The sequence below is a fragment of the Dromaius novaehollandiae genome, chromosome 1 (assembly GCF_036370855.1).
Source record: "Dromaius novaehollandiae isolate bDroNov1 chromosome 1, bDroNov1.hap1, whole genome shotgun sequence".
Taxonomy (NCBI): domain Eukaryota; kingdom Metazoa; phylum Chordata; class Aves; order Casuariiformes; family Dromaiidae; genus Dromaius; species Dromaius novaehollandiae.
This window is the reverse complement of record NC_088098.1, coordinates 106,238,757-106,265,481: the sequence shown is the minus strand read 5'-3', so window position 1 is coordinate 106,265,481 and position 26,725 is coordinate 106,238,757. Positions and strand designations below refer to the sequence as shown.

General features: G+C 37.8%; 1 long non-coding RNA gene across 4 annotated transcripts in view; it reads right to left on the bottom strand.

Moving 5' to 3' along the window:
- Nucleotides 1-16,664, bottom strand: part of LOC112987907 (uncharacterized) — a 31,038-nt gene extending 14,374 nt beyond the window's left edge. For 2 of the 4 annotated variants that reach the window (XR_010392265.1, XR_010392264.1), the window contains exons 1-3: nt 16,442-16,664; nt 5,330-5,470; nt 3,496-3,645 (exon numbers count right to left, since the gene is read on the bottom strand). This is a non-coding gene — a long non-coding RNA (uncharacterized LOC112987907). Of the gene's footprint in view, nt 1-845; nt 3,646-5,329; nt 5,471-16,441 lie in introns of those variants that run through there. The other 2 variants (XR_010392266.1, XR_003260413.2) reach the window with 2 other exon arrangements.
- Nucleotides 16,665-26,725: the final 10,061 nt, after the last annotated feature.

The following is a 26,725-nucleotide window of genomic DNA, read 5'->3' as shown; positions in this document are numbered from 1 at the left end:
AAAGAATTAAATGAGAATATTAAAAAAAATGCTGCTAGAAACTTTTCACAACAGGTGCTGCTTTTGGGAGATGAATTTTAAATAGAGATGCCTCAAATTGAGTTCTGAAGGCCATGCTTAGGCACTAGCCTGCTTTGAAAAGTAATGAGCAACCAGCCTCTCAACATGATTTCTAGTAGGTGCCTGGCACTGCAGCAAAGCAGAGGGATGCCTAATTACAGCCTGGGGAGCTCCTCTTTAGTTCACTGCTTTAGCAAGTCTTGGTCTTTATCCTTTCCTACAGAAGAGAACTCTTGTCTTTTTCTATATTAGCTTGGAACCTTCACCCTTTCTCTTCCCACTTTTCCTCCCAAGATTTATATACACACATACCTTAAGTAAAGCAAATTGTTCTGTTTTTAAGATTACATACATTATAATGTAATATAATGAATACATGATATATAATGGATGTATAATAATATTATATATCCTTAAGGTTATATATATGCTGTGGCAGAATGTTTCAAGACAAGCTTTCCTTTTCTCATAGAGATGTTTACAGCTAAAGGAAAAAACAAAATGTGCTTTCCCGTACCTTAATCATTCCTAACTGCCAATCTGGAGAAACTCCACGTAGACATGATAAATTCAGCCTGTGTGACCATGTAGGTGTTGGTAGCTATTATCAGCACATCCAGTGATCTAATATTCAGTAGATGCTCAGAGTACAGGTCTTTCAAGTACTCATTTTTTCTGTTTTCAAGATGAAATATTGTTCAGTTTGAAAGCACTGTTTCCGTTAATCTGATTGATTGGTTTTAAACATTTAGACAATTATTTGAAGACAATGTAGTTAGAAAACATTTCTTAAAAATGGAAAATTGGAATGTTTTTATTAGAATAATTTCCAAAAAAGTTTCAAATTTTACCTTTTCCCCTTCCCCAGCTCTCCACTAAATCTGGGATTAATCCAGGAGGTGTTTCAGTGAGGAAAAAATGAGCTTTTGCTCTCTGAAACAATAGAAATAGAGGCTAAATCAGAACTAGTTAAAGCAGAAAATTTCTCCATCGAGCCAGGGATGACAGCAAACTGACAAATGAGAAAGAAATGTTTAAGTAAGACAGCTTTAAAGTGACCCTTACCCTGACACATTTACTCAGATTTACCAAACTATGGCATATAGTTTTTCTAACCCAACAGGTAAACACAAACCACCAGCATTTAAGAATGGTCAGTACACCTCTCCTTTTTGAACTCATTTGTATCCAGTCATCCACAGAATTCTATGGCTAAGTTCTCCACAAGTTATGCATAACAAAAATGTTTTCACTTGCTTTAATCTTATTTTGCAATAATTTCACTGGATGTTCTCTACCTCTTGTATAATAACTAGGGATTGTTCCCCATATCCCCTTTTCTGTATAATTCATGTCTTTTTGGATCTCAGCCATATCTCCAGCTCAGACAGCTATTTTTCATGATCAAGAGTCCTAGTCTATTTAATCTCTTCTCATGCAGAAGCCATATCACCATTACTGTTTTCAACATACTGTTTTGCACTTTAATGCTCCCTTCCTGAGATGGGGTGAGTGGAATGTCACACAATATTCAAAATCAGGGTGTACTAGAAATATATATAGTGATACATCTTGGTTTTTTGGAGTTTCCAGAACACTAAAAGTTTCATAGCATTTCATAGCTCTCTCCTGTATGATAGCTTATTTAGAGTTAACCAGTGCTGTGTGTGCCTTTATGTATGTATGCATGTAAAAATACACAGAAAATTGGGAGCGAGCATCTACTTCTTAGCATGTGTTTCCTATTTAATAATAATTAAATAATTATTTAATTGCTCAGTTCAGAGTGACTCTTTATAGTCAGTTTTATACCATCATCTTTAACTTAACAATTCATCCCTTTCTCCAGGTTCAGCATATACTCCCACAATAAACACCCTAAGTCCCAGGCACAGGATTGGTGGCCTCATCAATACAGAATTTCTGTTATAAAACCTAACTTCTTAATCAGTTATCAGACAACGAAGACAGCTTCTAATGGTAATTTCCTGTCTTTCAGGACTTTTTACATAATTAGATTATACTGACTGGATCACCTTTATGTAAATGTGTGTTACCTCACACTGAAAGAGAAATGGCTCCCCTTTATAAAAATCCCACTGACTTTCCTTTACTGTATCATATTTATTCATGGGTCTGCTAATTAATTCTCTTTATTTCATAGCTCCTACCAATTTTATTCTCATGAAAGTCTGATTTATTTGTTTATATTACTGAGGATTGCTCTGGATCTCTTTCTAAAGTTTGTTTCATATCTGCTACTTTTCTGTGCTCAGGTACTGAAGTTGATACAAAGAATATATTGCAAACCACAGTTAGCAGTTCACCAGTTTCATATTCATGGGTGAATGACATCTGGCCCTGGCAATTTATTCCTATTCACTTTTTAAATTTGTTTTAAAACCTTTTTAGCGAGGTTTCATCTCAAGACAGCTCCTCGCCCGCTCCCCTGTAGTGAAAGGTTCCTTCTGCTGTGGAGCTCCTGATCTGTGACACAAGCTGCCTTGAGCTGTGACAAGTATATTATCTATACGTGAAGCAGAGGTTTCTAACTCAGCAGAAGCTGGGAGCTGTTGTCTTCCTTGCGGTGCATGATTGGCAAAATCCTGACTTTTGTAAAAGACAGCAGCTCCCAGGAGCCAAATAGATTTCCCATTGGCAAATCTCACTCTCATACCTCTGTATCAGGACTGTCCTAGCAGGGCAAGGACAGTTTCTTCTACTTGTTGTCCATACTGACTCCACAGTTATATACCCTTGCAAGGCCATTTGGGTGTGAAGAAAGGAAAGGGGTTCATACTTCAATTCTGCCCCAAAAGGCTAAAGCCAGGGACATCTTTGCACTAGACTTGACTCTCTATAGCTTATCCAGAGCCCTCCAAAGGATTCCAACAGCTCTAGGACTAACTTGGTTGTTTCCTCCTTCTTTTAACCCCTTCTGTTCAGCCAGCTGCGAGACTGCCACTACCCCAATGCTAAGATGGACAACAGAAAGCCAGTGGGTATAATGCATGAACAAGCTGCTAAAAGGCAGGGGAGAGTTACTGAATGGACTACAAAAGCCTAACCTCAGCTGGACTGAGAGCCCAGCTGGGAATTATCACTCAAATCGTAGGAAAGAAGAGCTTGACCGTAGTGCATTTTGACACAGAACATCAAAGATGTTTTCTCTTCAGTTCCACTGTTGGTCACATCAGATCTGGAAGACGGAAACCAACATCTGTTGATAAGACATTGACCTCCACAACAGCTGCAGCACCCAGGGCAAACTGAGCTGAAGCAAAACCTGCTTTCGATGGTGGAACAGAGTAGACAGCCCTTCGACAAAAGAACTGTGACTCCCTCCTTCTCCCTCCCCCTTCTCCTTTCCTTACTGACTAGAAAAGACCAGGAGAGAAAAATTGGTTTGGTCCTCTTCCTCTTAGTTTGCCTGACCATAGAAGTGTAGGTGATCCAAGAACTTCCTGAAGTTGCAGACATGTTGAAACGGACCAAGGCGATGAGCTGTGCGGATAGCTCACTTGCAGGATGGCCTCCAAAGGACAGCTTGGCCACAAGTGGTACATATTAGTTGGGTGCTGAGGCCTGCAGAACGAAGCAAAAGGTACCCTATCAGTGGGTCCACAAACTGGAGCCCCTACTTGGGCATTGCTCCCAAGGACATGAGAAATAAGCACCAGGAGCTGTGAGCCCCTGCCTTGTACAGAGGCAATGCATGCATTTGTCCGGGGGAAGGCAGCTCATTTCACTTCCATAGAAACTGAGTTAGAGAAGGAGCTGGTGTCTTTTCCAGAAGCAAGGCAGTGAAAAGAGGTCAATCAGCTGATATCAGCAAGACATCAGCTTCCATCTCCCACTGTGTTCGGAAACATATTCTCACCCCATGCATCCCTGGATTGGGAAGGTCTGGGTTTTTGTCCTTACTGTTTAGGCACTCATCGCCCCCGTTGCAAAAAACAAAAGCAGAGTCCAAGCACTACTGTGCAAATATGATAAGAGATATAATACATTGCTTGCACAGCTATCAGTAACCCTCTCCCTTTTTAGCAGGGAAGAAGCTAGCTTCCTATCGAAACTGTGATGCGTGTATGTTGCCAATATAATGATCTTCCACATGCGAAAAAAAGGGCAGGAAATGATTTAAAATGCCATAAGCTTCCTTAGAACAGGTTTTCTGCTGATATGTCTTTCTCCCTGAAGTGCTCCCCATGCTCTTTCTGAAATATTCATTGCCCTAATGATTTCTTCAGGCACTGCTCCTGTACATAAAGATTAGTTCCTCCTATCAGGTAAGGGAAGCAATTCCAAGGGAACAGTGAGTGGAGAAACCCATAGGGTCCAAAAACATATGTAAAAACTGTTTGCTTTTCTCCCTCTGTGCCTAAGGAGATGATTTCAACCTTTATTTTAAATGTGGAATGGTTACTGTCATCCATGTGTTTACAACTTAAAAAACAAATTTCTAATCTTTTATTTTTCTAGAACTGTCATACATTTTAATTTTATCCATAATCTTCCTTATTCCATGCACTTGTGTTGTGCCCTTACAACACTGCAGGGTCAAATACGCTAGGATTCACATAATCATCCATCCTCCAGGCACTTCTGCAACTCCCATGGCAATTAAAAAGATGTTTCATCTGTCACTTAAAGTGAACCCTTTTTCCCCCCACAGGGTTTGCTCGCAAACTCATTCTGTTTCTAGGAAGTCACTCCTTGCAGTTCAGTATAACTGCTGACACCTCTAGTGCATGGTAGCCACTTGGTAGTATAGCTTGTCAGAAGAGACAAAATTTTTAGCAACTCCAGCGACAGAAACCTCAGGATGAAACCACCCAGTCTTTGGATCCATGCTGTTCTGCAGGGAGGCTCAGAGGTCCAGGCAAGACCTCAAACTGTGGCTCGTGAGAGCCATGTGCAATTGTGATCCTTGAAGACTGTTTCTACAAGTGGAACGAAGTTTGTGTCTCAGTTTCTTGTTTTGGAAAAAGGAGGACTCTATTCTTTGTGTGTGTCTTTAGACATCTGCATGCTAAATTTACTGAAATGTAAACAAATAGGTGGCCTTTATTAAGGTCTACTACAAGCAATGATGTACTCAGTCCTGCACTAGCATTGTAGCATCTCGTCGTGTAAGGGGTACAATGCTAATTTATGAAATGAACCTCTGAGGGCAACGGAAAACTGTTACAAGAATAATATTTGGTAAATGGTTATCTATGATGGATTTGAACTGGAAATTGGAGGTGAAGAGCACTATTTTACTTACCTGGAAGAGGAAGAGCTGTGAGTGAAAGGAGAGCCACAAAATATGAATAGCAGAATTCTTGATCAAGAGTGTGTCAGTAATACAATAGCAAACCTAGGAATGAATCCTCTCCATGCATTTCACAAACACTTCAAATGGCTCCTGTTGAGAAGAATACAAACCAGATCTCAAACTTCAGGAGCCAAATCCCAAGCAAGCATACTTTATTAATCATATCTTCCAAATGTTTATCAACACTAGGAAATGGATATTCACCTGTTTCCTCCATTTATCCATGGTTATGGTATACCATCAGTAATCTTTTGAACATTTGTATAAAAAAAAAAAAAAAAGATCACAGAAGTTCTATAGAACCCTAAGTATCTCACTTTAGTATTCAGTTAAGCAAACTCATAGTGATTTCAAATTATTCTCAATGAATGGAAACATGAAGAATAACTAACAGCTAAACAAACAGTGCTTTCCTCTCAAATAATGGCAGCAGATGCAAAATAAACTGAAAAGTCTATGATGAAAAATAATAATCAGATAGAAACCACTATGAAAAAAAACCCTAATTTTGAGTTAGAAACTATTTTTCCACACCAAAAAAACACACCAAAACTGGAAGAAAAAAAAAAAGACAGATTCATTCCATTCAAATTCTAGTTAGCTAAAGCATCACATTCCTATTGAAAATACAGATATGAAATATTTGATCAGTCTTAATATTTGATAAAATTATATTGTCCCCAAATGAATCAATTTTTCAAAAATATATTTCACATTTTTCCTATTGTAACATCAAGGTAATTTTAAAATATTAATTTTAGAAGAAAAAAAACAAGATTACTGCTTGGAAAAAATTGTAATCAAGAGGGAAGAAATCAAAATATATTTATTTAATATATCAGGAATAGAAAAGAACATTAGATGAGGAATCAGGCCATTATTAACCAGAGATTGCAAAATCAAAAATACTGTCATATAATTGTTCATTTGGCAATTGTAGTCATATTTGGTACAAAAAAAGAAAAGATTTTCACCTCTCATACATTGTTATGGAAAGAACAGCAAGTTTAACACATGGATAAAAAGAGAAGTTAATAATCATTAACATAACAGGAGAATATGCAGTAGCAGAATCTGTAACCTTTTAAATATAATTATATATTTTAACGTGACTGGACTGGGTATCTTGAAAGAAATAGCTGAAGAGTTCTCTGCAAACAAGGAATGTCAACTGGAATCAAAGGTCTGAAAACCAAGGAAGGTTTAAAGGATTGAAAAATTGCAGATGTAATTCTGAGATTAGAAAAGTAGGTGTGGGAATTGGCTAAAGAGATTACCGGGGTTACTATGCAAATGCTGTCTTGATTCAAACCTTAGATAAAATTTAAAACAGTTGATTAGAGATTCTAAACCATCAACAACAACAAAAATTGAAGCTAAAAATACGTTAAGCATGACAAGTGGATCTTATTAAATGGAAAGATACAATTCTATTGTCTCTTTCTGGACAAGGTTACAGGTGTAGTTTCTAACACATTACCATCAACAGAAAATACTTGCATTTCTTAAAAGCATTTACTTCTTTTTGCTTCCAACTTGGCAAAATTTTTTTAAAAAATTAAGAGGGCACATTAGATGGAATAAAAGTTGGATCTCTAACAGGTCTCTAAAAACATATTTGGTAATAGAGCATAAGGATGTTTTTATCAAAGTCCAGTAGGGATTAGTTTGTCATCCAAAATTATTCAGCAATTTTATCAGCAGTCTAGATGACTGTGAGTAAAATCTGCAGATATTACAAAAGTTACAGAATTGTAAATAACATGGAAAACAATTTTATGCTACAGAAAGGTGTGGACTGGCTAGTTAGAATGCTGTCAAAGCAACAGTGCACACTAATATAGCAAAATACAGGGAAATGCATTTGGTAATAAAGAATGAAGATTTTAGCTATTGGGCGGTAGAGTTTGCTCTAGATCGCATCAATGAAAGAAAGCCTGTTGGACCATTGCAGAGAATAACCTCAACAGGAGCTCTAATGGATAATGATGTAGTTAAACAGATTAATTGGTCCTTCGTTCTATAAATTCGGAATATGTATGTTATGCTGATCTGGAATTTCTTGGACAATTGCAGCACATACAGACTACTTGGGAATTGTCTGATGCCTGCACAGTGAGTCTAGCACTTTTCGGTAACTTCATAACATACCACTATTTATAAATGTGGCTTGTATCTTCATAATATATATGCATAATCTGTATCTTTTCAGAAAGCACCAGGGTAGTTCTGCATCTATTACACATCCACAGCATGCACACACTGTGAATGCCTCAGGTTTTGGAACACGTGGTAGCTGTTATGGCATTCTGCAAGGACCTTATGGCGTGTTTGCCATACGGCTGAAACCTTCCATTCAGGATAAGGCTAACATATGCCTGGAAATCCTGACCAAAGAACAGCAACTCAAAACTTGCCACGACAGGATTTCTAGGTGAAAAAGAATATATCTCTGGAGAAACGAAACAAATATCAAAACTCAGCCCCCTCACAAGTAGTAAACTGTAGGCGAGGTTAAGGAATGAGAGGCTATTTGTCTCTGAGGAACTAACCTACAGGTGGTAGAAGGCTACCATGTCCCCTTCTGTGTCTGTGCTCCAGGGGAGATTTTACAGAGTGAGTTCCAAGGAGGATCCCCACAATGACTGAGAGCGAGGAAAGGATACTGTAAGTTTGATCCTTTTAGTTTTCTAAAGAGAAGAATAAGAATGAACTTTGCCAATGTATGCAGAGTGCCTGTACACTGAAGTAACCTGAATATCTGCAGTATCAAAATTCACCCACAATATATTAGCTGATATTGTTAAAAATTCAACAAATTCAGCATCAAAATAATGTGTGGTTTCCAGGTTTTGACTTAATAGCAATTTAGTATGGAAAATGGTAGACTCATCCTTGCTTGCAGTCTTTAAAACAGGATTCAATATACCGTCATATGTCTTCTGAAAATGGCTGTACAGTACATATACGAGGAAGCCCAGACTAGTGGAAATTTTAGTGCATTAAATAATTCAGCTAGCATGTAATGGGAATTATTCAATATCATAGGGCCAAATTCAGAACTTCTCTGATAAAAAAAAAAAATCACAGATGTGCCCTTAGTATCAATTTCTTTGTTTTGTCCTTAACTCTTTGTAGAATCCTGTTATAGAAGGGATCTAAGCCAACACTGAATTTAGTGGTAAAGGCACATTTCAATTGCCCCAGTAGATCTGGTAGCACCAAAGATCATTAGCAGTTCTCATTTTCATGACCGCGATATTACAAATACTGGGGGAAGCAAACCAAACCCCCTCATATCTGACGAGTAAAAAAGGGACTGGTATTAAACCAAAGCACTGCTCAAAATGATGAGCTGGTTCTTTCATTGTAATAAATCAACATTTCTTCACTGGAGATAAAATCTTTTGGATTCATGCCAGGTAAGGGTTTTACTGGTGTGTAGCACTTTGAAATCTGGAGAGAAGATTTTTCTTGGCTGCAGTACATCTTATTCCTCATAAAAACACAGTAAAACATTCAGAAAGGTTACTTAATACGTTGTCAAAGTAAATGCATCTCCGCAAATCAGAGTCAGCATGGCTATGTCTCGGGTGATACTAGTGTTGCTAAGGTAACTACTAATTTCTACCCTAGAGTAAATAGTTACATAAAGCCGACAGCTTATTCAATTTTATGTGTTAGACTCCAGGTCAGAGCATGTCTGCTATTCCCGCCTGTGATATTGACCCTAGTTCAGGTTGTGCACCCCCTTGGCTGCTTAAAATCAGAGGTCACCTTTATAGCCTGCAAAAAAAGCTATCAATGTAACAGCCAGCAAACCTGATCCTTCTGGTCTGCCAGTTTCTCGTACCCTTTAGTTTTTGTTTTGTATCAAGTTATGAGTCAAATTTCTTGACTCACACACTGAAGCGTAGAAACAGCATCTCTAAAATACCGTGTAGTTTGTTTCTAAGTAAAGAGACACAGCTGCTATCAACCCAGTTTTCCCACTTAGTTTGAATTTCTCTCAGAAGTAAACCCACTTGTCTTTTCCTTTTTCACTTGTTGGAATCGGCAGTGGGCAGCTGTTAGTATCTTGTTGAAAACATATAGCAGTACTTAAATGTTTATTGGAACTCCTCTGAAACTATCATTTCAAGTGCAAAGTGTTTAGTGGCAATAGCAGCTTAAACTATTCCTTCCCCTGTCTTATGGTGCTTTCAACTGACCTAGCACAATCATTTGCTGGCCTAACTCTGATTGGGATTCTCTCTTAAAAATGAAAAAAGCAGTCTTTGACTGCTTTTATTAGCCCAGATCAGTTCCTTGATTGGATTGAAAGAATGGCCCTACAAACAGACATCCTGGCACAACTGAGCTTGCTTTTGCACATGGCAACAGGAATATGGGGAAAAAAGAGGTGAAGGGCAAGGAAAATTAAATACCTAAAAATTGAATTTTACCAGGCACACACTTAGTTTCCCAAAACCTCAATTCCTTTTTTTTTGAATTTTACATTTGCCATTTCTTCCCTCATCTTAAGATGATGCTAGACTGTAGCTTTCATATTTAGTTCTTTTCATAATTTTTGATTATGTGGTATGAAATCTAGAAGGCATACTCAGAATTCTCTATTCTGATCTAATGCATCCCTAGGTAAAATTCAAACATACCGTCTGAGTTTCATAGAGTAACAGCAGTTTACATCAGCAGGGAAACTGACTTAAGAAGACGCAGCCTACTAGAGAAACAACCATCTGCACTCCTGTTAGGACTGTTGAAACAAAGGCCGAATAATCATTGCCCTATAGCTGCTACATGCAGTGACTTTTGAACATGATCATGTTATATGTCATATGTTTATGTTATAATGGGTTTAATCTCACTTGGAAATATAATGCAAAAAAAAAAAAAAAAAGGAAAAAATCAAAATAAATCAAACTTGAGATAACAATAAAAAGTCTTCACAAATGTCACGTGCAAAAAAATTATGTTTATCAAAAAGCCATACATTTCCACACATTATGATTCCTAGAAAAAGCAAAAGTGTAAATTTTTGTTTTATTTTATTTTCAATATAAACAAAATAATTCCTGAGGTATGGAACTGCAGGTAACTGGCCTGATATCCCTGAATTTCATATCCATTTTTAACATAACTGGGTGAAAGATATGTACACTAGTTATTTATATGCCCATACCAACACTATCATCATATTTATGCTTCTATACAGAGAACAAAAGAATGAAAGACAGGTACTAAAAGATGTGGCGTTAACAACTTGTCCGATGTCCCATTTTCCCTGAAACAGAGAACTTATCAGTGTCTCATGCTGAAGTTGTAACCCCATAGCCATCTCTAAATTACAGCAGTGGAAATGCAGGATTGAAAAAACTTTTCATGAGATTCATAAAATGTTTAAGTTATAGCAAGACAAATTATTGCTCATGGAAGAGGCAAATTTACCAACCCTATATATGGCATCAGTGATTAAATGTAACATTCTTGTATTTCTGAGGAAATATCATGGACTCTCTCAAGGAAAACAGCTAAGCAAACTGACTTTAGTTTGCTCAGTGTTCGAGAACCGCTGAGACCCATGAATCAATTAAGGATTCTAGAAAGCTCCCAGAAGACCTGAGGGCAATGAATGCTTATTTGCACAGCCCTGGTGCACTCTCAAGTCCTTTCTTTAATGGTTGTTTCCTATTTATGTTTAGTCTTTGAAATCTAAACCAATAATAGCAATGATTTTATGAAGTGGACAAACATCCTTAACAAACTGGACTGGAATCATCACTTTCATATAAATTTATGGAAAAGTTGTCAGATGGTGATGATTATCAGTCATCAGCTGATCTGAATTTGAGGCAATGGATGGCTTCATTTTGCTTTACTAGTTTCCTGAGCCATGCAGTGTCCCATATCCATCTTCTATAGGATAGATCTTGAGCTTTCTAACAAAATGCTAGAAAATTAACATTCTCCTTTCAATGCCCATCTAACATGTGCAGTCTCTGAACAATCAGTCAAGCTTTCTTCAGTCAAAATTGACTTTTCCAAAGAAACTTGGAATATAAATCCTATATCTTCCATATTATCAAGACTATATATGACAGAAACAAACTAAAAGGGAGTCATTTGCATATTTCTCAGGCTCATGACCATGCTGCCAGTAACAAAATGGACACAGACAGATGTTTGCATAGTGTAATGAATTCTCTGAAAAGCTGCTCAGATGCAAGGAAATTAAAAAGGGTTTACTTATCTCAGACTTCATTTTGTCATGCAAGTCAGTGTAAATAGCTAATAATTTTGTACAATATTGACCTATAATACCATAATATTGGCATAAACAAGAAGTTCTTATTAATGTAATGGCTTTGAAATTAACTTACTTTGCAAATGCACATCAATATTCATGTCTTATGTCATACTTTTAAGAGAGATGCCGAGGGTTGAATCATTGCAAATACTTCATTACTGCAAAATTGTCTCTTAGCTTCCTGTCTACTCTCAGTTAAGACCATGCTACAAAAAGCTACATGGGTTTGCTCCAAGTGGACACTTATATTGTGTATGTTTGTTAATATGAAGACTTGCATGAAAACAGGTGCATGCTGAAAAGTGCACACTATTATTAACGGGTGGGAGAGTTTCAATCTTCAAGGAGTCAAGGAGTTGATTAACCAGATAAGTGCAGGCAATTACATTTGGTCCGTCAGAGGGACAATTGCACATCCATGGAAATACATAATACTGATCTTACTTCAGAAGTGTGGCAAGATTTTCTCTTAAATAAGCTTTGAGAAGAAATCTTAAGTCTTTGTAGACCTTTTGGGTGACTCTGAAAATAAGATTGTCTATAAAAGCTAGCATGCTCTGTCAGGAAGAAGTTCCTTCCAATGAATGTAGCCTTAACTATAAAATACAAAGAGATTTGAAAAATTGTCTTCCAGGAAAATGCATAGTAAGTCAACTCAGCAAGGGAAAGAGATGGAACTTTCCCATTCAGTCCAATTTAGTCTCGGTATAAGGAAACTAGACAAACTTTTCTTTCATCTGTGTCTTTCATAAAATACGAAGGAAGGGGCATTGCTTTCTATTGGCATCTCGTTTCACCATAACCTGGCTTGAAATAAAGATGATAGCAAAGGAAATAAGATACCAAATCACAAATCATTCATTAGTCCAGGACGGGGTGAATCTGTACTAGGGGATTAGGGCTCCTGAAGCCATGCTCATCCTCCCAGCAAAGCTTTTCATATTAATCACCAGTGACATATGGAAGTTTGGAATTAAGCCATTCAAAAGATTACTCTGCATGCAATATTCAGAACTAGAATGGGCTTAGTCAGATGTAACAACTAGGTTACATCTGACCTAGAGCTGTACAACTACAGATTAACTATTACATAGATCAACAACTACTCCAAAATATCTTTAGTAAGGCCTTGCAACCCTTAAAACAAAGTATTTGAAAACATTTGATACTGTATTTGAAAACATTTGATTTGAGAAGGTTCTAGGATAGAAGTCACTGCATAAACTTGTCCACTTTTCAATCAGTAAATGACTTACTATCACTTCCTACCCAGGCCCTTCCAAAGGCCCAGATTCTATTTTATCAGTGGGACATAGAGCAGGATGAGCTCCGCCTTGAGCTATGCTGAAAATAAAGCTGACATATGTGTGGTATGCTGCCTTACTGCAATCTGTCTTTCAAAAATCAAAAGACAGGCTACAATGTGCCACAGAAGACAATAACTGTGGTAGCTACTGGCCTACATTCACAAGAACAAAAAAAGTTTTTATAGTACCTCCCCTTTGCGTGTATCAAATCACAACCCTGTTTTCTTCTTGGGAGATAGACTTGACCATCTAACAGATCTTTTCTAACATTATAATCCTGAGTCCTAGAATTCTGTATTGCAATCTCTTCACAGCACCATAGACTATTTCAGGTCAAAAGGGCCTTTGGGCATCAGCTGGGTCTAACCCCCTTCTTAAAGCAGGACTAAGGTAAAATTTAAATGTGTCTGAGAATGGAGACACCATGCTGCTGAACCAGGGCAAATTGGTCCAGTGTTTGACTGTCCTCGTGGTGAAGATTTTTTTTCTTATATTTAATTAGCATTTGCCTTGTTGCAGCATCTGTCCATTGCCTCTTGATCTTTTGCTGTGAACCTCTGGGAAGAGTATAGCTCCATTTTCTCTATAACCCCCCTTTAAGAAGTTGAAGACAATATTTAGATCTCCACTTAGTCTTAGCTTCTTCAGCCTGAACAAACCCAGTTCCCATAGCCTCTCTTCATATATCATGTGGTTCAGCTCCTAGCCATCTTTTACTGGACTTCCTAGAGTTTGTCAATATCCACTCTTGCCATGGGGTGCCAATGGACACAGAACTCTGGATGTAGTCTCACAAGTGCTGAATAGAGGGGAATAATCACTTCCCCCATCTGCTGGCTGCACTCTTGCTAACACAGCTCAGATGCTGCTGGCTTTCATCACAGGAAGGACACACTGCTGACTCATGTTCAGCTTGATGCCCACCTTTACCTGCAGGTCTTTTCTCTGCAAAGCTTATTTCTATCCAGCTGACTGCAGTCTGGACTGGTGCATGGGACTTTTCTCTCAGGTGTAGCACTTTGCACTTGCTACTATTGAACTCCACATTTCTGTCAGTCTATTTCTCCAGGCTGTTGAAGTCTATCTGAATGGCAGTTCTACCCTGCAATGTATTGACTGGTCCTCCCCTAATGTGATGTCATTTGCAAACTTGCTAAGGATGTATCATCATTCAGCTCATTAATAAAGACATTACACAGAATCAGCCCCTGCTGAGGAATGCCACTACTCATCGCCTGGCAGTTGGACCTCACATCACTGATCATAACATTTTAAGCCCCACAGCCTAGGCAATTTTCCAGCTACCCAGCCTATTTTTCACCAGTTTGGCAGCAGGGACACTATGGGGGCACCATGTCCATAGCTCTGTTAAAGTCAAAGTAAACAGCATTCTCTGCTCTCACCCACCAAGCCAGTCATCTCATCACTGAAGGCAATCAGGTTGGTCAGACATGCTTTGCCCTTAGTGAATCTATGGTAGCTATTCACAGTGACCTTTTTGTTTTTCATATTCCTGGAAATTGCAAATCAGTAGGATTTGCTCCACAACCTTCTTTGGGGCCAAGAATGGACTGGCCTGTAGTTCCCTGAATCCTTTTTCTTGCCTTTGTTGAAGATACAGATGAAGATATGCCTTTCTCTAGTCATCAGGAACAACCTTTCAAAGATGGCAAAGAACAGCCCTGCAATGACTTCAGTCACGCCCCTCAGCACCCTTGGATACATCTCACCCAGTCCCATAGACTGGTGCTTGTCCAGTCCACTTAGGTGGTCCCTCTATCAGTCTTCCTCTACTGTGAGTAGGGATTTACTCCCAGAGACTCTGCTACTGGACATAGGACATGGGAGGCCTCAAAGCCAACCTTGCCACTGTAAAGACTGAGCTGAAGAAGGCACTGAGTCTTTTCCATGTCCTTTGTCGTGACAAAGTGCCTACCCCATTCAGGGGTACGCCCATGTTTTCCTTAGTCTTCCTTTTGCTCCCTGTATATCTACAGAAGCCCTTCTTGTTCTTTACATCCTTTGCTCACTCCAGCTGAGTTTTGGCTTTTCTAATTCTGTCCCTGCATGCCCAGAAGAAGTTCTTATATTCCACCCAGGTTACCTGTCCCCTCTTCATCTTGTTTTAATTCCAGAAAAACAATCAGGTTCTTGATAAATTTAATCAATTAATATATAAACATTTTGATTATATTTGCATGCCTACCCTTTGCTGAGAATAAAACTGGATTGCTATAGTAAATAATTTCATTGTGTAATTTTCTCTAACATAATATTTCAACATATATAGCTAAACATTTTTTCAATATCTCTCTTCTGCTGTTTGTGACTTTGCCAGAGTGCCAGATATCCTCTGGCCCTCTGTAATTTAGTAAATGTAGCCATTCTGTTGTGATCCACAACAACATTTATGCAACTATTTCAGATGTTTTGTTTCTCTGTACAAATATTTTACACCATAAATCTAGTGTTACAGGTCTAGCTATATATATATAAAAAAGTCTCTAAGATTATTTAAACTGAAATAGGGTAAAAAGGAAATATCCTGCCACTGAATCGATGAGTGGTAAAATATTAATTTCTTGTTCAGTCAGATCAGTTTTTTGGTTGTTTTTTTTTTTTTTTTTTTTTTGGTCTACTGCTAAAAATGTTAAAGCTAGGAATAACAGCTCCACACCAGGCATTAAACTCAGGTTGCTTTGTCAAGAGAGTTTTCTTCAAAGATCTGGAAAGTGAGCTGTTATAAGAACATAGATCAGAAAGATGCACTTACGAATCAACAGAGACACTGTTATACAGAGTGTAAACAAAAATGCCCTGTTGAGAGAATATTAATGTTTTAAAGTCAAGCCTTCAAAAAATTGAGAAAACACAATTTACAGTTATTCCAGAAACTTTAAACCTGCATGCTATGTGCATGCTTACAGGCTGTCTTTAATCCTGCGATTTTTCTCTTCCCAACAATACTCGTGCCATACAGAGCATACAATAAACACTTTACTCTTCATAACAACTAGTCAATAGTTGATTTACTTCTCCTAAGGATAGACCTAAGAATATTTACTATGCACTGTCTAAATCCTGTTCTGATTAGTGTCATACAAGGACTACGCGAGAGAAGAAGGAACAGAAGTGCGTTCTCCCTGGCACCATTCAATTACTTTCAAACAAACCTTTTTACAATACACGGTCCAAATTATCCACATAAGTGACGCTGGAATACATAATCCTCTCTGCATACAGCTTTCCCTTCAAAAGTGTTTTCTTCCCAGAACGTCCACATTTTAATCTCAGAAGGGGAGGAAGCAAACTAAATAATTTGCACAATGAGGGAAAGTTGGAAAAATGCAAAACAACTTGTCAAAGAGCTCCTGAGCACAGTTATCTTGCCCAGACAAACCTAGGTCTCTCATCATCTTTCTCTTATGCCATATCAGATCCACTTACCACCTGAAGTACAGGTGAAAATCAATTTCCAGTTTCTCTGACTCCTCAACTGCTCTCAGTGTCCCCAAAATTTCTTCTCTATACTGGTAGTACAAGTCTTCCTGCCTGTAGAGCTGTAAGTCTCCCTCATCCCCACAGGCTTTGCCTTTCTTGCTTGTCAGCGTCCTTCTAACTTCCCTTCAGTTCTCCTTCCCAAAAACCTTGTGTTCTCTCTCCACTTCAGGTTCAGCTGTTACCCTTTCTGCATTCAGACCAGCTACATCTCTCCTTGGAGGGGTGGGCCCTTGGATGAGGTTAAAGGAGGTATTTAGATCACAGGAAGGACAATTTTCTCCCTCTCATCATTTAATGCCCTGCACTGCTTGGACATGCATTGCCCCAGGGCTGCAGGTGCACAGAAAAATGACCAAAGCAAAGACTCTTCACCATAGTATGGCCTCAAAATCTGGAAACAGAACTGTAAACTCATTAATTTGTGCTGAATTTGTGTGCAGGTGGTTTTCCAGATGCTTAGAATTTAGCCTGATTTTCCATAGGGCCAACAAAAGCTATATGTCAGATACAAAACTTCCAAAGCCTCTTCTCCAGCAAAGGCAGATGTCTTATTTCAAAGCACTGAGGTTGCTAACTTGCTTAAATCTTTTAACATGAGAAAAACAACATGACTTTTTTTCTCCAGCCTCATGCTCAGAAAGGCTGAAATCTCCACTTTTCCTTACTTCCAAAGCTCTCAGCCTGAAGATGACATGCTGTAAATTTATGCTTGCCATGCAGGGAGAGAATAGAGTGAATAACATGCTACAGCTCCTGCCTTAGTCTCACCAGGCAGAAAGCATGAACCACTTCACATTTTGATGCAACTATCACAGTTGCATCCAGCTCCTTCCAGGATGGAAAAATTCAGCCTGAACATTTCAAAGTAGAATATAGGGTTACATAAAGGTCAATAGAAAAAAAAAAAAAGACACTTGTACGGAATTTCAAGAGAACAACAGACAAGAATGAACATGTCACATATTTGTACAGGTCTCTAGACAAGAGACCTAACATTCATCAGGAGAGGCTCATGTATTTTTAAGCCAAAGGACTGCATATGCTGAAGCCCACAACGTTCTCCCTATTGCTTACTGTTCACTGATTTCTATTCAAGTATGTTACTCTGGTCAACAAAATCAAATCTTGACCCCACTGAAGTAAGAATTTTGCCATTGATATTAACAGGTGGAGAATTTCCCTAGCTATGGGTGCAAATTAGATTGAAGATCCAGCTTTGTCTAGAATATGTGATTGTCAGGACAGGAATTTGACCCTTGGTTGGTGTCTAGATGTTGCTTAGTACATTTTGAGTGTCACTTTGGCATCAGTAGAGGCGAGCACCTCAACAAATAAAATGTTAATAGCATAGCATATAGCTTTTTAAAAATACATACATATTATAACTATACAGGTATATGTATGTATAGAGGTACATGTACTTATGTAGGTGTAAAGGTACATGTACTATATATAGCATAGCATAGATATATATAATATAGCTTATCTATATGCATATAAATAGCTATATGTATATAGTGTATATATATGTACCTGTTATGTTATATGTATATAACTAAATGTATACAGTTACAGTATCCAGGAATCAGACACCACTTTATTAAGGTGCTTTCTCTGTCATTTCTGATCATGATTTTTTCACCCCTTCCTGATCTCTAGGGACAAGACAGTTCCTGAACAGTGTGAGAGATGAGTGAATTTCTGCCTCCTTCAGGGAAAGAAAGGAGGAAAAAACAACAACAACAACAAAAACCCAAAATATTTTTGCTACTTTAGTCTAAACCTCTTCTGGGAAGAAGTCTGCTTAAATCTTTATAACACAAGGCCTTCTTAGTTTGTCTCACTGTTAGTGGAGCAGCAATCACTCTCTCAGCTATGTAGTGAAAAGCACTCCATTTCCATGTCAAGAGAGTCAACGTATGTCTTCATGCTATCCAGGAGGGAACTAACAAATGAAATTTCCCTTGGCCAGCATCACAGATTGCAACAAAACAAAAAATTTTAAGCCACTTGTTCATCAAATATAGCTTGGCAGTTGACCAGCAAGCTACACTAAGAAGTTCTGAATATCCTAAAGCAATAGACACCTGCATTCACACTGTGAGCAACAACGGATGGAACTGAGTAATTTCTTCCTCTGCTGCCTTTCTGTTGCCTGGTCTTTGGCTACCTCATTATTTCATACAGGGTCCTTTCCCTTTCTGTCTCTCCACCATAAATGAAAACTGGTCAACGGAATGACTTTGACTGAAGAAGGAACATAAGGACCGGAGGGCTACCAAAAGATGAGAAAGAGTGACTTAGTCATTGAAGAAAAGCAAGTGGCATTGTAAAACATTGTGGACTGAAACAGTTTTTCAATTGGAAAATGGTTTTGAAGGAAAAAAAAAAGAACAAAACAAAAACCAAAAAAATGCAAACCAAAAAATAGAATGCTATTTTCTCTTCACATCCACACAGATGCACACACCCTCTTTCTCAGGCACTGGGTTTCCTCAGCTTGGTTCTTTTATTTTTATCTACATTATCCAATTATTTCAGGTGAGGTCTCCAGGACATTGGCATATCTTCCTCTCTGTATGTGCTTTGCTTCATGAGGCAGAGGGGATATGCCATACCATGTTCTGTGGAATTTCTGTTTTCTATGCTTGAAGATAAGTTATAGTTAGAAGATGGTTCCATTAAACTTCCTGCTGGTTGATCAAGGTCATGGTATCTGACTAGCAGCTGTTTTTGACATAAAGCAACTTATGGGACTAGAAAGAGTATTATGGGCAAGTAAAAAAAAAAAAAAAAAAAAAAAAAAAAAAAAAAAAAAAAGGAAAAAAGAATATGGCCTGAAAATATTTGTTCTCTCTTTGTGTGTTCTTTTTATATACAGCAAGTGATATTGATCTAGTTGATAAATTATTTATTCTATTCATCCATCCCTGGAAAACATTCCATCTGTTTACATCTGGTGAAATAGAGGTGTATCAGTATGCTACTTATTTTGGTTCATCTAATATTTTAAGGCTTTTTATTTTTTACTTACAATATTAAAACATCTGAACTAATTTCTAAAAACAATTGGTCTTATACTAAATAAGAAATCTTGTAATGAACATTTCTATAAATAAGAAGTGAAGCTAGTTTACAAGTTCATTTGTGATTAAAATGAAGGGAGAATATTTCCTTTTCTCCACATTTTAAAACATTTATCTGCCAAGACCCATGCATAGAAGGTAGCTGTTAACTCCATTCTGATTATGTAATGCAAATATTGACTTGTTCACAGGAGTTTCTTACTTTGAAATGTGATGTGTGTCTGACATTTCCTGTCTGCTCTGGATTTATTATAAACGTAAACATAATTCCTCCCTGTTCTGCCTCTGAAGTTCTGGATTGTTAGAGTTTACAGTAGAATTAGCATTGCAGATCTTAGAAAGTCTCTCTCTCTCTAAACTATTCCCTTTTAAAGAACTTTTTTTTAAAAAAATGGTACCATAAAACACATCATAGGATATCTGACAATCAGTCTTTGTGGACTACAATTTTTTATACATTTAGTGATAGATTGCATTAATTAACACCAAATCTTTTCATTCCTTATATAGATAAAGTAAAAAAAGAAAAATCAACATATATTGAACAATGGCACCAAATGGAATTATTACCTTTAAGTGTTTTCAAGACTGGATTACTATATTTTTGTTAGTATCAAAGTTGAATTGTTGATGAATGAGAAAAATCAAAATAGATATCATATTTGGGACACCAGATTGTTAGTGATTTTTAGACATTAGTTCATAGAACACTTTGAATAGATGATGGACAATTGTAATCAATCAGATTTTCTTCCCCACAGTCTTGATACATTTGAGCCTCCAGAATTTACAAATTCTCCTTTGTCATACCTGTGCTGTATTCCATAAATGTTAATCCCATATTGTTATATCATAGTTGCTTTTTCTCTCTCATCTACTAAAGGAAATATAGCCCTTAAGCAAGGCTTTATGTGTTTCATGTGTTTTTGGACTGACACATTTTGCATGTCTATCATGCCTATCCAGGATTTCTACTGCCAAAAAACACCATGTCCCAAAATTTCTGTTCAACTGCAGCTAAGATAATTGGAAATATCTTCTAAAAGTTATCATATAAGAAGGTGGCAAGTTATGCCGAATGCTTCCTTTCTGTAAATAATAGAGTTAATGCACCTTTTAGATACTAAAGGAATCATTCGGTCTGAAGAAGATATAGAACTCTTATAACCATACATATTTCTAATGAACACATGAAAGTTAAATGGAAATAAAACATTATTTCAGAGTCTCTTTGTAAGAAATGGGGATCTATTCCTGCAATATAGTAACCAAAAACAATAGATAGTGTAAGACTTGCAGAACTCTCTGGCAGTTCTATTCTTTTCAGAGTTTGGAATTAGAGTATTTCCAAATTTACAAGGAAGCCCAGTTTATGCTATAGAAGAGCTCTAAAACTATAGAAATTATCAGCAGATAAACTTTAACTTATGTGAAAGAATTATAAAGAAACCAAAAGCACTGGATACGTCACTAGATGTGACATATATATGTGACAAATATATTGGGCACCCTTGAATGAGTATCTGATAGAAGGTTTTATGCATTAAGCGTTACCTGAAGGAGTTAATGGAATGGAAATTACAAGCAACATAAGTGTTGCTAGTTAAAAAGGTGAAGATCAGATGGAATGTCGCTCTTCGCCAGAAATAAGGTAGAAAGAGCTGACTTGAGGTTACAAAGAGCCCTTTGGGAATGGGTCTACTGACAATTTTTCATATTTAGACAAAGGATGATTTTCTCTGGAATGACTCAGAGACAGCTATGCCAAGGGAACAACTAAAAGATGTTATGCTGCATACACAATTTTCAGTAATATCTTTAATATTCATAGAGGAAGACCAAGGCATAGCAAGACAAAGATAACTTGGAATATTTTGGAATAACACAGCACCAGAAGACTTATACAGGAAAAAAGGATTAGTTCAAAAGACAGACTCATTTGAGTGCATAGGTACTGTACTGGCATAAGGATCAAGAGTTTTAAACTAAGCCAGAAGATGAACTGTTCAAGGCATGCACAAATCAGTTTCTAATAGGAATAGCATTACAATTTGAACAAGAACACTTTGCAGCTAAGGAAAAAAAAAACACCTAGGACTGATGAAAATGAAATATAAGATGTTTCTGAATTCCTGTAAGAAACTACTGAAATACAGAAACAAAGGCTATTCTTATAAAACTAAAATGTATAATCACTTGACCAGGTACCTCCTCCTTATAGCTCACATGTGATCATCTGCTGTCTTCTGATATCTTTTATTTAAAACCACCTCTGATCTGGGGAAAAACAGGCTATGATACATCTGCCTCCATACAGCGGGCGAAATTTTTCCACATCTTACGTGTCACTTCACTCCACTGTTTCCAGGACAAAAGTCCCGAGAACAATGCTCCATTTCTTCTGCTCACACTTAATCTGCAGGTTACCAGATTACCTGCTTTCCATCATCCTTCTCCCCTGAAGTAGGGCTGAGAAGCCCAAGAGTTATTCCCTAGAGAGACCACCCACTTTTTCCCCAAAGGAAGTTAGTCACTATTTTCTCCCTTCCCTTTTGTCTTTCTGCAGCTGCTCATCAGGCCCCACCAACTAACATTTCTTCACAGCTGTCTCCCAGGTTTCTGTCCTAAACCCACAGTCCTGGTAATGTGCTTCATTTGTCAGCCTCCTGGTTTTCTGCCTTCATCTCCTACTATTTGTCTCTGTTTACAGAGATTCTCTCTGCAGCATGTGGCTGCACCAAATCTGGTACCATCCCACATACCAGGTATTTCAAATATATGCACACACAATATATTAAAACTAGTAGCAGCAACCCTTTACTCTGCTATTATAAAGCCACCTAGGAGCCATTCACCCAGGGAATGAGGTGGATTGTAGCTTCCTAACTTTTTACATACAGTCAAGAAAAAAAAGTTGCATTTCTTCAACCCATTACAATAGCACACATTGTTCATTCCTAACTGCCAGCATGCACCCAGAAACACACAGGCTTCAAACCAGAGAAAAATGGTGCCTTCTCTTCTTATTCTACCTTTATCACACTGCACTGAGTGTTTAGGAAACAAAATACTCCCACTCCTGTGCAGTTTTGAAAATTGCCCATGCATGTCAGTTCCCATAGCCATCTCTCCACTTACCCCCCCTCTATGCTTCAGCATATGCTGGCATGCTTGTAAAGCCAATGGGTGTCTGCTTATCCTTCCTCCTGCCTCCCTCCGTTTGCTTCCTCTCCCTCACCCATATAGGTTTACACATCTAAAAAAAGAATATGACTCCACATAAGATTTTGGACAACATCACCCTTGATTTACAAAGCCTCTCATTACAGGGTATGCAAAAGATAGCAACAAAGCTGACAGAAGAGAGGGAAAGTAATTGTAATTCTATCAACACTTCTAATTCAAGCAAACTACTTCAAATGTTAATAGATTTCCAATGCAATACCAGCTAATCCCCCACTGTCAATTTATATAGTGGGAGAATCACCTGCACTGACATGTTTAATGTGCTTTTTGTAGCCAACCACCTCGAGCCACGATCTCGTCAGTTCTCGTTAGGCAAATGAAGCAGAGCTGGGTCAGTCGGTGGACAGGAGACCTCTGGGGACAGCTGTATGCTGTAGTGTGCTTCCACAAGGAAATATGTTCAGTCATTAAAGAAGTCGTACACCAGCAGCCTCCGCCATCCCACCCAGCTCCGCATCCTGCCATAGACTTCCCAGAGACAGAAAACAGATCACGTCGCCTCTGCCGTGCCTCTGCTTTTCACTTCTCTGGGCAGGCAGCAGATGTGCTAATGGTGACTCACCACAGGAGGTGGCACTCTTCCCTTCGGGTCCATATTGAACTAATGTAACGGCAAGTGGCAGGAGGCACTCTCCTAATAGAGGTTTCATCCTCAGGATGAGAAATAAAACGTTATCTGACTCATGGTCATTAAAAATCCCACAATGCTTTCCACAGACTAGAGTTTAACCTGGGTATCCTGACCATATTCCAATGTGGGTAATTGCATTTCACCTACTTAAATTCCCCTGATGCACCAGCTAAATTCTCCTATTCACCTCTTGAGCTGAAATCAGTAGCACCAGGAATGCAAAGGTTGCTACTACACACTGCCCTGCTGATGGCTGTGTTTTAGCAAAGGGCATTGCTTCCTACATACAGAGCATTTCAAGCTCTTTGTAGAGCATCTTGATGCGTGTGAATGGTGCTATATAAATGCACAAAATAATCAGTCAGTAATAACAGAAAAATTCTGCTGCATGAAAGGATTTCAAAATAAAGTCTACTCCTCCTTGCAGATCAACTTAAAAAAAAAAAAAAACAGACAGTACAGCATATACAAATTAATATCTTGGTCAGGTGAAGAAGTAAACATTTCTCTAATATAACTGAGAGCATGGATATTGATTTCTGAGGAGATAGGGTACTGCAGCCTCTAGCAATTCTATGATTAAATCACTAGCTTCAGCTCTAGCATCAGTGTTCTCTTCAGTTAAAAAAAATATATTAGAGAGGATATCTCCAGATCCCTAGAGCCATTCCTTTGAGTAAACTGGCAAAATGTAAATATTTCCCTGAGGGGTTTTGATCCAGTGCTAGATTATCTGACTGAAGTTGATCATTTTAGTGCTTCTTTGAAGGGAAAGTAGTTGCTGCCTTTTAGACTTGTTTTGTTAAAGCTTTGAGTGGAAATACATTAAAAACTGCAACCAGCTTCCATGACAGGGCTTGCTGAGTATTCTGCAGGCAGACAGATTCCCAGGTCTCACAAATTGTGACCCAAGCCACCAGAAAGTTGATGCAACTCTTTCCTCTACTTCTGCTGCACTTGAATCAAGGCCTCACACTTGAAGGTAGCATGCCCCGAGGAAGATACAGTAGCCCCACTGTCGGAAAAGGAGGGTTTCATATAACTCAGCAGCTACCAGCAGCAACTGTGGGATGCATACACCTTTTCATTTCTGCAATGTGCCATCGTAGCATATCTATGCCATAAAATATGCAAGCAAATTTGCAGGTCTGAACTGAAAATCCACTGAAATCAGTAGGCCTGAATAGTTTAGAGGAATATTAGTTTAAAGGAATATTAGTTTAGAGGAATACTACTTCTGAAAAACAAACAAAGAAAACAAACAAACAAAAAACCCAGAGATGCTTCAATAAAGAAAAGTTTGTTTATTATTGATCATTACATTTATAATAGATACAACATGCAGTTCAAGAAAGTTTATCATCTCTCTTGTCCACTTTGTCTTAAAGAACAATGGAGAAAAATAAAGTTTTACAAAAAGATTTATTTAACACCATCTTAAATGGCTCAGATCTTCAGGATCTGAAGTGATACACAAAGGGATGCACTTTCCATTTTAATTAAAAGAATGAAAAAATGGAACATTAAACCTGTTGAATTTTTTATATATAAATTAAATGAGGGAACTTAAATGGCAAGGCCAGGAATGGAGTACTATTGAAACAGCAGCCCCAAGCAGAATGATCTGTTAAAATGGATTAGAGAGGAAATTCTCTAAATATTAAAAGAGAAGTTACTGGAAATTCTACTTCTTAATTTAATGGCACTTATTCCTTATAAATGTTTTCTATTTAAGGCCTAATATGTATTAACTATTGATAAAGTATTTATTAAAATAGTTTTACAGCAGCACAATCACTTCTGAATTCCTGAAACGAAAGCACAAAGACAACCTAAGTTGGCAAGTTTGACTCCTAGAAAATTAGCACTCTACAGGGAGCTCCCCTGGACGTACAGAACTGCCAAAGCCACTCCTGCCCCACAGCTCACTTATCCACAGCCTGTGGAGGTCTGCATGCTGGGACCGTGCAAGGGGTCATGGGCCATTCTATCTTACACAGTCATATACCTGATTTCTGCCGAAAAATGAAAACTCATGAAAATTTCATGCCAGGAAATGAAAACTTAGCTACTAGAATGCAGTGGTACAGTAAACAGACTGTAGAATAAAAGAAATGCACACTATAGGGAGCCTGTGCTACACGAAGACTCATTTCTTGGTAACAATCTTTCATCAAGAAAGTTTCATTCATCCCACCTCTCACTCACTACTTTATTCAAGGATGTAGCTGTAGTTTTCAAATTTGCCTTTATTTTACGCTCATTATGTTTTTCTTCCTCTTTCCTTCCTTTCAAATGTGTTTTTATCTCTGTGTGACAGTAATACTATCCTAAAAGCAGTCTGTTTTGCTAGCATTTGTTCACTATTGCTATCAATATTTTCAACAGATCATTTAATGTCAAACCCTTTTATTCCACTCAAGGGTAATTTGCTTTGAAAACAATGAAAAATTATGTCCACTTTTTCTTACACAAGTATTAAGGTTACATGATTTGGGGTCATCAGCAGCTGTTGTGTTATTTTTCTGAGCTCTAATTATCTACATTTTATTCAGTTTTAAAACTAATTTTCAGACTCGTTTTGCTTGCTCATGAAGATCTCTAAGCATATTTTAATTATTAATCTACTTTCATGCAAACGTGAAAACATACATTCAGAAGAAGACGTACAGTGTAGAGCCAATTGACAGAGTCTGGAATTTCCGGAAAGCAGTAGATTTTTTTTCTGGACAGAGCTATAAATGGAAGATGAATCTGGCTCAGTAATTTATTAGCTTTAGTGTGTTCTTGCCTTGCAAACTTTACAGTGCTATAATATAGCAGATTTTAACAAATGCTTTAAATCACTTCTGCTATTGACCTTGTCCTGCTACCATTCATCATAGGGAAAGTTTTCTTTTGATGTACCTATCATAGGCTGGTCTTCAGTTTTCAGTAATACATTGAGAAGATGAAAGAAACAAAAGAGTAATAGCAAATGCAACAGCAGCTTTTTTTCCTTTTGAAATCTCCTGAACTGTGCTCTGCTTTCAGAGCAATAAGCTCTCTGGGCATATTGTAGGAAACAGCAGAAGATTCAGACTCATAGCTTGAGAAACAGGCTTTCCAACTTTGTGTTAGTCATACAAATTTTGTGTCTGTGTTTTATAATTACTTAGCAGTACTCTATTTGTTCCATCCTTGCATAGCCACATTATGAGCTAGGGAATAGATTCACATTACCCTGCCATGCAGGGATGAGGGAGCATTTTGCTTTAATTAGTAGGT